Consider the following 13299-nt stretch of genomic DNA (forward strand, 5'->3'; position numbering starts at 1 on the left):
CGACTTTATATGCGAAGCGCTGAGCAACCGTGTCAGAAACGGAGGAGGTGCTGAGTAAATATGTGGGAAATAAAGAAGGCAAGGAAGGGACCAGGGGGGAGGGAGGGAGGATGGAAGGAATATCTCTGACCCTGAAATCCAATCTACCCAGTTTGGTTATACAAGATATTTATAACACCTCCTCTTCTCACAATCCATTTGCCAACCAGCAGTGGCCTGGCAGTGAGACAACGTCGCATTATCTTTGATGCGACCGCTCCAGAGAGGTGAGGAAAGGAGGCAGTGTGGGTGAGGCATGGCCACAAAATCAGCAAACCTTATCCACCAGCCAATACAGCCCACAAATTCTCCGGAGGGCAAACCTTCATGAATTGCTTTAGGTATATCCATAGATGTTTTAGGGTAGTTCACGGAAGAATCGTCTCAGTGCCCCTGGCTTTATGCTCGGTTAAGAGCTAGGCGTTTCGGGGCGCCTGGGTGGCTCGGTCGGTTAGGCATCCGACTTCGGCTCAGGTCACGATCTTGCGGTCCGTGAGTTCGAGCCCCGCGTCGGGCTCTGTGCTGACAGCTCAGAGCCTGGAGCCTGTTTCGGATTCTGTGTCTCCCTCTCTCTGACCCTCCCCCATTCATGCTCTGTCTCTCTCTGTCTCAAAAATAAATAAACGTTAAAAAAAAATTTAAAAAAAAAAAAAAAAAAAAGAGCTAGGCGTTTCATCAGTGTTGCTATAAATTGAATTGAAAAGAGTTGTAAGGATGGAATTAAGTCATCAGAACCATAGTATGTGTGTGCGTGTGTTCATCAATTACCTATATCTTCAAGTAAACACCCTGCAGAAAACCTAGCATGAGGTCTCAAATTCAAAGCTTCTAAGGCCTCCCGCAGATATCTGACCTGTGCCAAGTTTTCAATATTCCAGCAGATGAGGAAGAATATGATGCTAAAGAGTCTTTGAATATTTTTTCCAGCTCATACCTACTTTAAGGTACTTGATGCAGTTCTGTGATTAGAATTATCATTGTCATTCTAAAGAGAGTATAATTCAAATGCACAGGGTATCACATGACAATACATACCAAATCCTCGGGTGCTCGAACATGAGGATATGAATTGACCAGATCAGGAGGTTAAAGCAGAGCAGAGCTGTGGCAAAATCAAAACCAAACTGGGGCGTGATTTCCATGTTCTTGACACATGGAGGCTTTCTACTTTCTGCAAATTAGAACTTCCCACAGTTTCCCAGCTTGGCTAAAATTTACTGCCTACTTCTCAAACCTGAATCCCTTGAAAGCAGAGCTCTCTCCTTTGTCAATTACACCTTTATGTGTTATTCCAAAAAAGGAAAAGATGAGCCCAGTTCTTTCTCCCTGCTTCCCTACTCCATTATAAAACTAAGCATACTCCGATATTGCACTGACTTCTTCAGATATCATATAATAAGGTAATGTTTATGGGTGAAAAAAATCATTTAATACATTAATACATTTTCTCAAGGTTAACATTTTACTAAAATCTTTAATTTCCCAAAGCAGGGAGTGAAAAGAAAGGATGAAGTTAGTTAATACTAAGAAAGAATACCGATGTTTGCTTCTTAGGAAGCAAAGATGACCACTATTTTCTTTCAAATAAAGAAAACCAAATAGATTTCCTAAGATAGAGTTGGTGATCCAGAAATCATTTAGGATAAGAATAATAATAATAATAATTTATTTAGGGATTACTATATAAGGTATATACTACTGTTAAGCCTTTTAACAAATAGAGAAATCATAGCTTGGAATGGTTAATACTTGTCCCCAAGGTCATAAATCTACCGAGTGATGGAACTAAAAGTGTAATCCAGGTAGTCAGATGCCCCTAGTGAAGGAATAAATTTCAAAGCAGAAAATAACAGTTTCTCACTGCAATGAAAATATATTTCCTTTAAACCTTGATGTAACTCATCTGTCCATAAATACAGGCAATTGTAATACACATTAGGAGGATCTGGCCTTAAAACATAGCTCCTGGCTCCATTTATATGCTGGAAAATTTTGGTTGTCAATATTAATTAGTCAGAAGTTATTTCCTTCACAGGCCAAAAGCATTTAAAATCTTCTGAAAGAGATAAACATCAAATTCTAAAGTGACATCCATTATTTACATAGTGATTGTGCACATTTTTGCCATTTCCTGGGCCCTTTACAATTTTTTATGGACCAGTACCTACCAGACATTCATTAAATGCTTCATTAAATGAAATGAATGCGTAAATGAGTATCACTGGCACTCTGTCTTGGGCAACTGCTTAAGACCAAATCTGACTGGGTGCTCTGATCCTTGGCTACTTCAATTACCTTTTGCCACCTAACAAGTTACCCCCAAACTTAGTGGGTTAAAACAATAACAATTTATTATTGCTCATGATTCTGCAGGTTGACTGTAGGTTCAGCTGGGCAGTTTTTCTGCTCCACATGATGTTGGCTGAATCACGCGTGTGGCTACATGCAGTGAGGAGCTGGGCTGGGGTGCCTCAGTGTTCTTTCACATGGGTTATCTCTGTCTCATCTTCTAGGAATTCTACACTCTGCCTCTCTGTGCCGCAGAGTTTCCTGGACTTCCATGAAGCTGGTTCCAGGAGAAAGCCTTCCAAGAAGAGCAGACACTTACAAGGTACTCATGTGGTTGAACACACACTCAATGTGGGAGAGGACAATAGAGAGCATGAATCCAGAGGTGTGGTTTATTTAAGCAAATGGTATAATAATCTACCTCATAGATCAACTTGTTTCCACTCTTATCTCTTTCAGTACAAACTGGTCTGGAATAGTAGAGTTGTAATCATCAGAATCCTTTTAGTTAGAACTAACAAAAACTCAACTCAGACAAACTAAAGTAAAAACCAAAATATATAGACTCATGTAATTATAAATTCAGGCATAGATGGATCCAGGTGCTCAAATACTGTGTTTGGGACTCTCTCCCCCTCCATCTCTTGGCTCTACTTGAGTAGACAATTACCTGTTGTGATTAGATCCCTGGCCGCAACCTCTTCTTGTTCCTTCTTTGGGGAGGAATTCCTCTATCTTGGCATTTTGTCTAGGTCTCTGTCTTCTGTGTGTTAGGAAAGTCTGCTGTATTTTCTGCTTCTGGGGGGGTAAAAATGGCTATATTAAGAAGAGGTTGGGGGGTGGGGGGCGGGTAGGGGGACCCGAAGTTCCCTTGTCCCTCAAACACAGCAGTGTTGAGGCCAAAGGACTTTGAATTCCAACAGTCCAGGCTGCAGAGTGACAAAGTCGTCTCCAGGACCCACAGGGATAATCTGGCTGGCCACAGGTGTGTGATTGCAAACTGGGAGAGATAAAATGGGCCTCATGGGCATGGAGGGGAGGGACAAAGGGGAGGGACAAAGGGAAGAGAAAGGCTGGGGAAGCATAGGACTGTACCTGGACAAGAGAAAAACCACCGACCCGGACAGAGAAAGATGCAGTCTCTAACTGTGGGGCTTACTCCAGACAGGGGCCCGCTGCCCAGTTCACACACCTGGTGGGAAGGGGAGCCAGCCTCGGGCTCGGTAACTACTTCAGAGGCACAGTCTGCAGTGGGAGAAAGCAATCCCCTCCCGGGAGTGCTGTGGGAAGAAGGCATATAACCTTTCAAAGGACAAAGACTGCCTGCACCCACCAGCCAGAGGCCATATATCGGCGGGGAGGAGCGGCACTTTCCCGGAACCAGGGCACATGGAGCCAGACCCCTTAAGACATCAGGGTTTAAATCTCAGCTGATCACCAGGGAGGCACCGGGAGTCAGGAGTTGGCGGAGCGGGACAAATCCCTTCGTTCGCGCCCGCAGCACAGTGAGGACAGCCTGAACAGAGTAGTTTGGGACACCCAGTGGGTGGAGGAGAGACTGGGGTGTCGCCATTTTTCTCCCCATCACCAACAAGGTGGGGCTTCAGGGAACTGACAGTGGGCCCACAGGGGAGGCGGGGCCCATACACACCAAACCACGCCCCTCTGCACCTAGTAACTGTGTATCTACTGGAGAGGGATTGACGCTGTGGAACCAGCCAGCCCCTCCTCCAGACCTGCACTGCCACGGGTTCCAAGGCACCCAGTGACTTTGCATTTTCTGATTTAATTCTTGGACAGTTCTTAATATATATATATATATATATATTTTTTTTTTTTTTTCCCCCCTTCTCTTCCTTTTCTCCTTTTTATTTCTTCCCTCCTCTAGTCTGGTTATTCTGGTTGTTGGTTTGTTTAAGCAGACATATTTAATCTATTCTCTTTATACCTATTCTGTATCTCCTTCTTTATTTTCCCCTCTCTCTCTCTGGATTAAGCCATAGAGTTTCTCTGCCTGGTCAAGTTTCTTTTCTTTTCTTTTTCCCCGCCCCTGTCATATCTCTTTTTGTATGGGATAAGGCCTCTTCCATCAACACCACCACCCCACTGTTTTTGCTGTAGCTGGTGTTTTGGGGTTTTTTTCTTTTCTGGTTTGTTTGCTTGTTTTCTTTTCCTGGGCTACTTCAGCGAAAAAAATCAAAGCACACTTGGTGGAGGGTCCAAAACATCACTACGAGTGAGGAGATAAAGCAACCAGAGTCACAACTACAGAGAACAAGTAACACCCTCCAAAAACACCTCCTGAAGGGCCAGGCCCTGGACAGTGTATGACCCCTCTTTAATATAGTAGTGCTCACAGGGGCACCCGGGTGGCTCAGTCGGTTAAGCGTCCGACTTCAGCTCAGGTCATGATCCCACGGTTCATGAGTTCGAGCCCCGCATTGGGCTTCGTGCTGACAGCTCAGAACCTGGGGCCTTCTTTGGATTCTGTGTCTTTCTCTCTCTCTGCCCTTCCCCCACTCGTACTCTGTCTGTCTCTCTCTCTCAAAAATAAATAAAACACTAAAAAAAATTGTTTTTTAATTTTAAACTGTGTAGTAGTCCTCACAGTTGCAGGACACATAACAAGTTTTTAAAACACATAAGGGACAAAAAACTAGACAAAAATGATGAAACGGAAGAATTCTCCTCAAAAGAAATTCCAGGAAGAAATGACAGCTAAAGAATTGATCAAAACAGATATAAACAATATAACTGAACAAGAATTTAGAATAATAGTCATAAGATTAATTGCTGGGCTTGAAAAAAGCATAGAAGACAGCAGAGAATCTATTGCTGCAGAGATCAAGGAACTAAAAAATAGTCACGATGAATTTAAAATACTGTAAATGAGGTGCAAAATAAACTAGAAGTGGTGACAGTGAGGATTGAAGAGGCAGAGGAGAGAATAGGTGAAATAGAAGATAAAATTATGGAAAAAGATGAAGCTGAGAAAAAGAGAGATAAAAAAATTCTAGACCATGAAGGGAGAATTAGAATACTAAGTGTTTCAATGAAACGGAATCATACCTATATGATAGGAGTTCCAGAAGAAGAAGAGAGAGAGAAAGGGGCTGAAGGTATACTTGAACACATCATATCTGAGAACTTCCCCAATCTGGGGGAAGGAAACAGACACTGAAATCCAGGAGGCACAGAGAACTCCCTTCAGGCATAACTTCTGCATGATATATCATAGTGAAACCAGCAAAATACAAGATAAAGAGAGAATTCTGAAAGCAGCTAGGGACAAATGGGCCTTAACCTACAAGGGTAGACAGCAGACCTATCTACTGAAACTTGGCAGGTCAGAAAGGAATGGCAGAAAATTTTCAATGTGCTGAATAGGAAAAATATGCAGCCAAGAATCCTTTATCCAGCAAGTCTGTGATTCACAATAGAAGGAGAGATAAAGGTTTTCCCAGACAAACAAAAACTGAAGGAATTCATCACCACTAAACTAGCCCTACAAGAGATCCTAAGGGGGACTCTGTGAGTGGAATGTTGCAAAGACCACAAAGGACCAGAGACATCACTACAAGTATGAAACCTACAGATAACACAATGATTCTAATCCACATCTTTCAGTAATAACACTGAGTGTAAATAGACTAAATGCTCCAATTAAAAGACATAGGGTACCCTAATGGATAAAAACAAACAAACAAACAAAAAACAAAAAAAACAAGACCCATATATTTTCTGTCTATTAGAGACCCATTTTAGACCTGAGGACACTTTCAGATTGGAAGTGAGGGGATGGAAAACCATCTATCATGCTACTGGAAGTCAAAAGAAAGGTGGAATAGCCATACTTGTATCAGACAAACTAGATTTTAAACTAAAGGCTATAACAAGAGATTATATCATAATTATGAGGTCTATCCATCAAGAAGAGCTATCAATTATAAATGTTTATGCACCAAATTCAAGAACACCCAAATATATAAAACAATCACAAATATAAGCAATCTTATTGGTAAGAATGTGGTAATTGCAGGGGACTTTAATACTCCGCTTACAACAATGGACATCCAGACAGGAAATCAATAAAGAAACAATAGCCCTGAATTATACACTAGACCAGATGGACTTGACAGATATATTCACAACTTTTCATCCTAAATCAACAGAATACACATTCTTCTCAAGTGCACACAGAACATTCTCCAAGATACATCACATACAGTCACAAAACATCCCTCAATAAATATAAAAGAAATAAGATCATACCATGCACATTTTCAGATCACAATGCTATGAAACTTGAAATCAACCACAGGAAAAAGTTTGGAAAACCTCCAAAGGCATGAAGTTAAAGAACATCCTACTAAAGAATGAATGGGTCACCCAGGCAATTAAAGAAAAAATTAAAAAGTATATGGAAACAAATGAAAATGAAAACACAACAGTCCAAACCCTTTGGGATGCAGCAAAGGCGGTCCTAAGAGGAAAATATATTGCGATTCAGGCCTATCTCAAAAAAACAAGAAAAATCCCAAATACAAAATCTAACAGCACACCTAAAGGAACTAGAAGCAGAGCAACAAAGAAACCCCAAGGCCAACAGAAGAAGAGAAATAATAAAGATCAGAGGAGAAATAAACAATATAGAATCCAAAAACAAACAAAAAAACAGCAGCAGCAACAACAACAACAAAGTAGAACAGATCAATGAAACTAAGACCTGGTTTTTTGAAAAAATAAACAAAATTGATAAACCCCTAGCCAGACTTCTCAAAAAGAAAAGAGAAAGGACCCAAAATAGATAAAATCACGAACGAAAATGGTTTTATCACAAACAATCCTTCAAAAATACAAGCAATTATCAGAGAATACTATGAAAAACTATACATCAACAAACTGGACAACCTGAAAGAAAGGGACAAATTCCTAGACACCCACACACTACCAAAACTCAAATGGGAAGAAATAGAAAATTTGAACAGACCTATAAGTAGTGAAGAAATTGAATCAGTTATCAAAAATCTCCCAACAAATAAAGAGTCCAGGACCAGATTGCTTCCCAGGGGAATTCTACCAGACATTTAAAGCAGAGTTAATACCTGTCCTTCTCAAGCTGTTCCAAAAAATAGAAACGGAAGGAAAAATACCAGACTCATTCTATGAAGCTAACATTACCTTGATTCCCAAACCTGACAGAGACCCCACAAAAAAAGAGAATTACAGGCCAATATCCCTGATGAACATGGATGCAAAAATCCTCAAGAAGATATTAACAAATTGAATTCAACAGCATATAAAAAGAATTATTCACCATGATCAAGTGGGATTCATTCCTGGGCTGTAGGTCTGGTTCAATATTCACAAATCAATCAATGTGATACATCACATTAATAAAAGAAAGGATAAGAACCATGTGATCCTCTCAATAGATGTAGAAAAAGCATTTGACAAAATACAGCATCCTTTCTTAATAAAAACCATCAAGAAAGTCAGGATAGAGGAACATACCTAAACATCATAAAAGCCATGTATGAAAAGCCCACAACTAATGTCATCCTCAAGGGGGAAAAATTGAGAGCTTTCCCCTTGAGATCAGGAATACAACAGGGATGTCCACCCTCACCACTGTTGTTTAACATAGTGTTAGAAGTCCTAGCATCAGCAATCCGACAACAAAATGAAATCAAAGGCATCAAAATTGGCAAAGAAGAAATAAAACTTTCACTTTTTGCAGACTACATGAAACTCTACATGGAAAACCCAAAAGACCCCACCAAAAGGCTGCTAGAACTGATACATGAATTCAGCAAAGTCACCGGTGAGAATGCAAACTGGTGTGGCTACTCTGGAAGACAGGATGGAGGTTTCTCATAAAGTTAAAAATACGCTACCCTACAACCCAGCAGTTGCACTACTAGGTATTTGCCCAACGGTTACAAAAATACTAATTTGCAGGGACACATGCATCCCAATGTTTATAGCACCATTATCAATAATAGCCAAACCATGGAAACAGCCCAAAAGTCTATCAAATGATGAATGGATAAAGAAAAATGTGGTATGCATGTGTGTGTACACGTGTGATGGAATATTACCCAGCCATTAAAAAGAATGAAATTGTGCCATTTGCAATGACATAGAAGGAGCTAAAATCTATTTTGCTAAGCTAAACAGGTCAGTCAGAGAAAGACAAATACTGTATGATTTTATGCATATGTGGAATTTAAGAAAGAGGAACGCAGTAGAAAGGGTAAGAAAAAAAGAGAGAGAGAAGCAAACCATAAGAGACACCTTACTATAGAGAACAAAGAGAGTTAATGGAGGGAGCAGGGTGGGGGATGAGCTAAATGGATGATGGCATTAAGGAGGGCACTTGTGATGAGTACTGGGTGTTGAATGTAAGTGATGAATCACTAAATTCTACATCTGAAACCAATATTACACTATATGTTAACTAGAATTTAAATAAAAACTTGAAATAAGAAACGAAAAAAAGAAGCAAACAGGGGCGCCTGGGTGGCTCCGTCGGTTGAGCGGCCGACTTTGGCTCAGGTCATGATCTCGCGGTCCGTGAGTTCGAGCCCCGCATCGGGCTCTGCTGACAGCTCGGAGCCTGGAGCCTATTTCGGATTCTGTGTCTCCCTCTCTCTGACCCTCCCCCATTCATGCTCTGTCTCTCTCTGTCTCAAAAATAAATAAACGTTAAAAAAAAAAATTTAAAGAAGCAAACAAACAAAGACAGTTACCATGTGATAAAAAAAATCAACAATCTATGTTTAAATGGTCTTCATAGCTCACAGTCTCAGAAGAGAGCCCTCTATTGCTTTTGATTTCTCAAAAGAAATTATTTCCAGTGAGTCAGTGGAAAGGTTGCTTTTAGTCTGCTTTTTACTAAAAGTATAATAGTACCAATTGCTATTGCTGTATTAACAAATTTTCATAAAACTTAAGTGGCTTTAAATGACATAAAATGAAATAAAATAAAAAAGTCATTTTATGATCTCACAGTCTCTCTGGGTCAGAAACTTGACACTGGTTCCCTGGGGAAGTTCTGGCTTCAGATTTCTCGAGTGGTTGTAGTTACATAGTGACTGGAGCTAGAAGTGAGGTAGGGGAATGGGGTCAGAAGGAGCAGATGGGAGTTGGCCAGGCATCTCTCTATATATATAGTTTCAGGCCTTCTCCATGTGGTCTTTCCACATGGGATAATTTGAGCTTCCTCATAGCATGATGGCAGTTGAACTGTTTACATGGCAGCACAGGACTCCAGCATACATATTCCAACAAACAAAGGAAAAGATGCATCATCTTTTGTGACCTAGACCTAGAAGTCATGCTGCATCACTTCTGCAGTCTAATTGGTTATAAGTGAGACATGAGAGATTTAAGAGAAGAGAAATTAGACTCCACCTTTTGATGGTGGGGCAAGTATCTATAAGAACATGGGGAGTGGGGGTGTCAGGTTGGCTCAGTCAGTTAAGTGTCTAACTCTTGATTTCAGCTCAGGTCATGATCTCATGGTTCATGGGTTCAAGCCCCACGTTGGGCTCTACACTGACAGAGCTGAGCCTGCTTGGGATTCTCTCTCCCTCTCTCTCTGCCCCACTCCCGCTTGCCGTTGTTCTGTCTCTCTCTCAAAATAAATAAACAAATAGGACAAGTGGGCTTAGAAATATTCTTTTGGCCACCTTTGGACAATGTAATCTGCCACAGCAGCCCTTATAGGGCTGTGGCTTGATTCAGGAACCTCATTTCTAATGTATACCTTGCATAGGCTCAGGTTATCATGATGTCATGCTACGAACATGTTTCTCTGATTTCAAATTACCTCTTTGTTTCAAGCATTCAAGGATTTCTATTTCTTTTTTTTTTTTTTTTTTTTTTTTAGAGAGATACGATTTAGTTGTGTTTCTATTCTCATATTTCATCCATCAGGCCCATGTGTTAGTAGTGGGAGGAGAAACAGCCCAGTTCAAATGCCCAAAACTGGATTACAACTCTGTTCCTTGTCTCTGGAAACTTCAGTCCCATTTGGCAAAGATTGCCACCAAGATTAAGTTTATTCTCATGTTTTAACTTGAGACAAAAAAGCACATGGATTCTTTAGCTTACTGTTTTAGTTCTCTTGTCAAAGGTGAACCCAGATATAAGTACAATGAGTCTTGAGCAAAATAACTAAAATAGAGTCACGCCTATATGTCAGTGAACTACAGAACATAAAAAATATGAAAAAGTCTTGAAAGCAAGAAGAGAGAAAAGATATATGACCTACAAAGAAACAGTCAGAAATCACTCATTTCAAAAGTAACAATGTGAATTAAAATGCAGTGAATATTGCCAACATGTTGGCCAACAATAATTATCAATTAAAATACTATACTGAACTAAAACATTATGTGATTGAAAATGAAAGTGAAAACAGATTAAATTAACAATCATTAGCCATATCAGAAAGAACCACTAAAAAGGAAAAGAAGGAAATTAAACTCAGAAAGAAGTGAGTTGTAAGAAGCAATGATAAGCATAGAAATTGTAAACATACGGGGCATAAATCAGCTCATTCAGAAGTCCTTTCAAGTCATTAAGGTACAGACTAAAAAGAAGAATGGTCAAGACACATCCCTGATATATTCCTTTCAACATTTTATCTGATACATTAGGTGGTGTTTCATACATGTGCTGACCCTTGCAGAGGTAACCACAAGATCCTGGAACTCTATTAATCTCTATTAATTATGACAGGAGAGACAGAGAAATAATTACACGCAAACTAAACTCTCAAACTCATTTCAGTGATTGGTTTCATCCTTGTTTACTACATTTCGTACATTATGAAATATACTCCTTTTGGTATTCCCCTGTCTTTCCCTCCACCCAGATAGAGGTGCAAGTGAAAAGTTAATACAACACTTCTAGTTTTCTTCAACATGTAGAGAGCTTAGAAGTCAAATCTCCCATCCTTACAATCTAAAAAAGCAAAACAAACTGAAAAACAACTTTTCCTGGGCCCATCAGGGAACTGACACTGCAGGGTAAACTGCCAATCCAAAATCTGGAGAGACAGCAAAATCCAGAGTCACAGATGAGATCCGCTTCCCTGGAGGAGGAGCTGCTGGCACTAGAAGCTGGTAGGAAACGATCATTGTGACAAATTGCTGAGGCTGACAATCGAGCAGCCTGAGACTGAGAAACTCCTGGGGGCCACACTGTTGGGGGGGTTCCCCCCACTCCGTTGGATTTTACCTTCAAGAAAACTACCAAGTTCTCATGATGAAGATCACAGAAAGACTGGGTGGATTTGGCAGAGGAAGGAGAATAATCATTATGAAAAATGTCCAAAGTGCTCTCTATAACACAGGTCTACTTCCCAGGGAAAGAATGAAGCAGAGCGTTATCCCAACTGGGGGGGTAGGGGGGCCGGAGGATATTCCTCCTACTCCACCTCATCTAGCTCTCTGGCCTCATGTCAGGAGGGAAAAAAAGCTCTTCCACCCTATCAACAGTTAAGAAGGTCACAGCCCTGAGACACAGGCCTTCTAAAAGACTGAGGTTTCATCTTAAAGTTGTACAATGCTTCCCCTCCCCCATACCATACCAGCTCCCCAACAGGCCTCCACTATCACAGCAGGTTACAGATGAAGGAACTATGACATGCAGACTCTAAGAGTTCTAAGGAAACCCAAAATCTACAGGAGAGAGACATCAAGGGCATTAAAGGAATATGAAGCCTCTGGTACCTATAGCTACAGCAAACATGAAATGCATCCCACCTCCTAGCCAGGTTAACATAAATTTTCCCAAATCCTATTGAACTCACTTCCTATATTACCCAATACAACATGACCAGCTTTCAACTAAATCTTACAACCAAAGGCAAAATCAAAGGAAAGAAAAAACACACTCCAAAGAGAGCAAGCACTAGAACCAGATTCAGATATGACACAGCTGTTGGAATTATCAGACAAGTAATTTAAAATATCCGTGATTTAATATGTTAAGGAATATGAAGAGTAGACAACATGCAAGAACAGCTGGATAATATAACCAGATAGATGAAAACTCAAAAAAAAAAAAAAGAATCAAAAGGAAATTATAGAAATCCAAAACACTGGAACAGAAATGAAGATTGATTTGGGTGGGCTCATCAGTAGACTTGACATGGCTAAGAAAAAAAATCAGTGAGCTTGAAGATAGGTCAACAGAAACTTCCCAAACTAAAAGGCAAAAAGGAAAGAAAAAGAGCAAAACATCTAAGAGCGAAGGGACAATTTTATTTTCAAAAGGCCTAATGTGCATAATTTGAATGTCAGGAAAGAGAAAGGGAGGGAGAAAGGACATCATTAAGCTCATTGTTAGATTAATGTAGATATAGATGTTTACACATAGAAATATTTGTAAATATGTATAGGTACACAGTCTAATATACACATATATATTTGCTTGCTCTATTAGCTAAGAGGGCATGGAAGCAAAGACACTCCAGTAGTAATTAGCACACTTAGTGCTCAGAACTTGATTTCCAATACCATTCTCTACTAAAAGGGCTGGTTAGGATTCTTTGGAGAAATGGCTATACTGAGAGCACAAGTGCTATCCCTAGCCAGCCGCACTGTATCACCCAGAAGCTTTAGAAATGCAGAATCTCAGCCCCCGGGTGGGGGAGGGGGGTGGGGGAGGGGGTACCTACCAAGTAAGAAAATGTATTTTAAAAAGATCTATGGGTAATCTGTATGGATGTTAAACTTTAAAAGGTACTAACTTAGGGACACCTGGGTGGCTCAGTCAGTTAAGCTAAGCATCCGACTCTTGACCTCTGCTGAAGTCTTGATCTCAGGATTGTGAGCCCAAGTCCCATGTTGGGCCTACCTGAATGAATGAATGAATGAATGAATGAATGAATGAAAGAAAATAAAAGGCACTGACTTAGTGGCTATCAAATATAAATCGCCTATCCTCACCTCCCCC

Source organism: Panthera leo, chromosome C2 (assembly GCF_018350215.1).
Source record: "Panthera leo isolate Ple1 chromosome C2, P.leo_Ple1_pat1.1, whole genome shotgun sequence".
NCBI classification, from domain to species: domain Eukaryota; kingdom Metazoa; phylum Chordata; class Mammalia; order Carnivora; family Felidae; genus Panthera; species Panthera leo.